The sequence below is a fragment of the Triticum dicoccoides genome, chromosome 5B (genome assembly GCF_002162155.2).
Source record: "Triticum dicoccoides isolate Atlit2015 ecotype Zavitan chromosome 5B, WEW_v2.0, whole genome shotgun sequence".
NCBI classification, from domain to species: domain Eukaryota; kingdom Viridiplantae; phylum Streptophyta; class Magnoliopsida; order Poales; family Poaceae; genus Triticum; species Triticum dicoccoides.
In genome coordinates, this window is record NC_041389.1 from 78947143 (window position 1) to 78952541 (window position 5399).

Here is a 5399-nt window from a genome sequence, read left to right on the forward strand (position 1 = left end):
TGCGGGAGGCCAGGAGCGGCGGCGGGTGGCGGCGTGGCCAGTGGTTGCGCGCCAAGTGGCGGGGAAGAGGTGGTCGGCGGCGGATCCGAGGAGAAGGGGCGGCGCTGGATCCGAGGGAGGGGGTCTAGGGGTAGGGGAAGAGCTAGGTTAGCCCATTTTTGGCAGGGGGTGTATATATATAGAAGGGGCTAGGGTTTGGGGGGTTTGAGGCCGTTTCGGAGCCTCCGATCGTGATCCGGCCGATTTGATCGCGAGGGGGGTTAGGCAGGCCTAGGTGGGCTCCGAAGAGAGTGCTTGGGCTGAGGGGAGAGAAGAGAAGTGCAGCCCGGGAAGGGTTTTCGGAGAGCGAAAACATCAGACGAATAAACCGGCAAGGGTGCCGCTACGGATGACGGTTGGGCTATCAAACGGACTCCGAATGCGACGAAATGTGGCAGGCGGCCTGTCTACACTATAATAAGACCACACGCCAAGTTTCATCCCATTCCGAGAACATTTTTCGGCCACTTATAAAATAATATTTCGGAGGTGCCGCGGGCGTGTGTGAGTGTGGTTGGGCTCAGAACGGACAACGGAGAGAACCGGGGGAACCCGAACGGATGCAAGTTTTGAAAAACATGCAGATGAAATACAGATGATGGCATGGCAAAATGCAACACGCAAGCAAATGACATGGCAACAACGACGAAAGCTGGAAGACACCTGGCGCATCGGATCCGGGGTGTTACAACACTCCTCCACTAACAAAAGATCTCGTCCCGAGATCTTAGGACCGAGCCGGAAGAGAAAAGGATGAGGTGAAATAAGAACAAAAGAGAGAGGATGAACAAAGTCCAGAACACTTGAGTAGAAAGAAAAAGAAACGACGAATATGACGAGAATCAAAGCTCCGAAACTAAAATGAATTCGAAACCACTCCGGTTAGAACAAGATAGACAAGGAACAAGAACGAAAGAATTTAGATGGCACCCCGGCTGAACATGGAAAGATTAGAACATGATCTTGAGAAGATGGAATGATACTTGACGAGAGGAACAACACAATGCCTCCAGAATAATTGAAATAGTGGAAAGAAAAGAACGGAGAAGAAAAATGACAACTTCTTCGACGAATGAAATAGAAAGCATCCGTAGAAGGAAGGATTGAACGGAGTTGTAGAGAAAATCAATAACGAAAAGAATAAGCTTGTTGTGGACTTATGGATAACATCTCAAAATTATGAGGTGATAACCGACCAAAGATTAAATGGTTGAAAATAATGAAGAAATGCAAAACTCCACTTCAAAAGAATACGGAGAATTAATTGCACTTCGAGATGTGAGAAGAAAAGATACTTGAACTCCACCAACAAGAATCTTGATGAACTCTTGAAGAATGAATTAAATCATGAAGAACCACCATGAAGAACTCCGGTAACAAAAGGATGATGAGATAGAATGAATGATGAAAGAATAGGATTAAAGCTTGCGGTGATTTAGATGGAGGTCCCGACGAAGTGGCCGAGGAAATTTAAACTCCGGAAAAGAAAAGATGAAAACACTTGGAACTAGAATTTATTCATCAAGAACAAACTCCGACAGAAGTGAAGCATGCTGCGGATTGCACTGCCACGCAAGCACATTGACCTGATGGTGCTGGAGTCCTACTCACCTCCTTGCTACGTGTACTCCATTAGAGTGGAAGTATTAAGAAGTCAGCACCCTAGTTGTCTTAACTGGCTCCTATAAATAGACGCACGTATGCACACACAATCTTCCAACTATCACATTAACTCAAGTCTTCATCCTTCTAGCTAACTTCTCTGCTCAACATGGCTTCCATGGGGTTCAGCTACACACAGGTACATGTAAAGCAAGAGAGACTGAGGAGGAAGATCAGCGAGGAGGCTTCGGCAGCGACGATGATGGGCAAGTCAATGACCCAAGAAGATGAGAAGAAGCAGAGTTTTACTGGTGAAGAGAAGAAGGCAGCTTGCAACACATGGACCGCCGGCACCGGGAGGGAGCATCCATGTGCATCTTTAACGGCGGCTGCGGCCCCAAAGGGTGGCCACCTGTGAAGCTGGCGGCCAAGGAACATCCTTTCATACATACTCCCTCCGTTCCTAAATAATTGTCTTTCTAGAGATTTCAACAAGTGACTACATACGGAGCAAAATGAGTGAATCTACACTCTAAAACATGTCTACATACATCCGTATGTTGTAGTCCATTTGAGATGGCTAGAAAGATAATTATTTGAAAACGGAGGGAGTAGACCACTAGATTGTGCCAGAATATATTCTGGGGTTGTGAGTAGTAGTAGTATTTTGCTTTGAAATTGTCCCTGTAGTGAAATAAAGTTAAGTTGGTTAAGCTGCTTTGGAATTTCCTTCGTGTACTGTCCCTATAGGATATGGATAATACAGTGAAATCACTTTGAAACATGGTTTAGTTTACAAAAAAAAAGCATTGCAGTTTAATTATAGTTTGGGAGCCTCATTTCATTCACTATCAAATTTCTGAAATTGCACCTCAATATGTCTATAAGTTATTTATAATTACGTCTAAACCAAAACTGAAATAAGATGAAAACATGTTGCAATGTACTCGTGAAATGTCAGTGATTTTTTGTTGCAGTGTAGTTTCGTGAGATGTCATTGAATATTTTGTGAAATGCCTATGGAATGTATCTGTAATTATCAACTGTGAATGGAATAATTGGTTTGTGAACTGTATCTAAAAAATCATGAATTGTATTATTGGAAATGCAATCAAAATTTTACGATTTTTTGTAGAATATATATAAATTATTAACTTGCTCTAAAATGTTTTGAAAATAGATATGAATTGCCACTGAATGATATGTTATGATTTGTGAATTGTATCTGAAACAATTATACCATTGCATTAGAAAATGTATGAAAACTGTTGTGGAATTTGTTTGAATTTTTTACTTTCTTCGAAATGTACCTTAAATGGTTCTAGAATGGATACTGAACTTTGTCTCACTTGCCTATGAAATCCGATAGAGTAATGGTGAAATGCATTTGACATTTGAATTAGCAATGTATCTGGAAATGAACAATAAATATTGAATGAGATTTGAAAAAGTTCAAATTTTGAAAATTGAACATCTGATTAAATCTTGAGACCCACCAAAATTAATAAAAATGTCTAAAAATATATTGGATACAGAAAAATATGTAAGAATACTTGAGCTCAAAAATGTAGGTTCGAATCTTGAAGCATCTATTGGTGGCGGATGCTTTGCCGGCACATAGTGTGCACACTTCTATATATGATTTAATATTAAAAAATTACCAATTATCAATACTGAACAAATCGACTTAAAAAGCAAGAAAACCCGAGGCCATCCATCTAGGACTTGCCTAGCAACAATATCTCAACAATCCTACCACAAAATCTATGTCCCTGGACCATACTCACCGGTCGAATAACATGTGACCTGACAAAGAGGGAGTTAGAATGATTCGTTGCAACATGGAGGGAATTACGGCAGTGACTATATATGATCACGACCCAATTGCTTATGATAGTGATCAATGACTGGTTGGCTTGGCAGCTAAGAATTTTTTTCTAATTAAAGTAACTTTATCTTGCCTCAAAAGGAAAGTCTTACTTTTAAAGTAAAAATAGTGCCACCTTTTTTTGTGCGCTAATTTGGTCAGCGGTGAGTAGATATAATATCTTCTACTAGTTGACTGAAGATAAAATAGGAGCAATACTCCTACGATGTCTGCACCACGATCGACTGCAGTAGTGCACTGCTGTGGTCGTGATCTCTCCGGCGGTGAACTTTCAAAGTGCAAGTACCACCTATCAAATCTGAAGATTTAAATACAACAGCTCGTTACAGTAGCGATCGGCATTTGTCCAGCTTACTCTCAAAGTGTAGGTTTTAAAATCTGTGGATCCAATATCATCTCGGGGAGACGGAGAGATATAATACATTTGATTAAAAGTTTAAGCACAGATAATGTAGAAGTGAAGCATGCAGTGGATTGCACTGCCAGGCAAGCAAATTATTAACCTGATGTGGTGCTGTGCTGGAGTTCTAGTCATCGCCTTCTCTGATTTTAGGAGCACTGGCAAGTCCAACCCTGCTTGCGTATGATCCACCTAAGCATCGTTAGTCAGACCCCTCAAAACCACCCCTGGAAACTGGTTAACTCTAAAAGAATTCATTTTGAGGAGTTAAATAAACTAGACCTATCTGAACCCTTAACGGTTTAGCTCCTCGGTTATTTTAGAAGAGTGCTCCCTCGGTTCACAAATTTGAGAGAGCAAAATCAATTCTTAGAAAAAGATTAGTTCCTCTCGCGTGGCCGCCTCTCTCTATTGCTCTACCGCTTGCACGTCAGCCCCGCCTCCGCCGCGTTCCTTGCCTCCAACATCCACCCTGCGCTATTCGACACCCCGCAGCCCCACCGACCTCTGGCCGCCAAATTCCGATGATCTTTTTTTCTTTATTTTTTCGTCTTTTTCATCTTCTCTAGCCATGATGGCGCTCCTCCTTATCTCTAGCCCAGCGGTGCTCCTCCCATCATCCGTGGCCACGAGCAAAGGTGCAACATGCACGAATGACCCCTACAAAGAGAAAAAATTAGGTACAAGACGAAACTTATAGTAAAAGGTGGCCGCCGGCCGCCATCACCAATTTTCACGAATGTGTGCATTCTGAACCACGCAATCATGCCACTAGGAGAAGGATGGGCAAAAGAACCAGGCAAAGTACGCCCAAGACAACGGAAGTCCTATTCTGAGACCAAGCTTAGATGGACATGTTGTCTCAAAAACAAGGCCTATAAAATGAGAGAGCACCTTATTTATTTTCTCACCTTCTATTGGACAAACTAGATACAATCTATTAGAGCAGTTGCATGATAATGGGTTGGTTGATGGCGTGCCATATGTTATCAATAATCTAGCAAACAAACTGTTGAAGATGCCCTAAACATACCAAATAAGGGCGTGGCTAATAGTAAATTGACTGAAAACTGGTTTTGGGTGAGTCGGCCAATTTGGAACGTTGGATACAAAATCAACAATGAGATCGTTGTCTTCAACCTCCGACTCATCTTCCTGCTCTGACCACCTCGTGTACCACTAGCTAGGCTGCCTGCTGCCCCCTCCCCTGGCGGCCGGCGAAGCTCCTGCGATCACCTCGCCGCACCGCCCTCCCTGAACCGCCCCCCACTGTTGGTCTTGTCATCGCCCCCGGCCTTCCCTTTAGCCCCGGGTGAGGACCGGTTTATCTGGCGAACTTGCATCACCATCGTGCTACCTCCCCCACCCCGACCCAAAGATAGATGATGGGCTAGCCTGCCAACGAGCTTCTTCCTCTCCTCCGGTGAGCTTCTTCCTCCCCTCTGGCAGTTTCTCCATTCTAGCAAAATC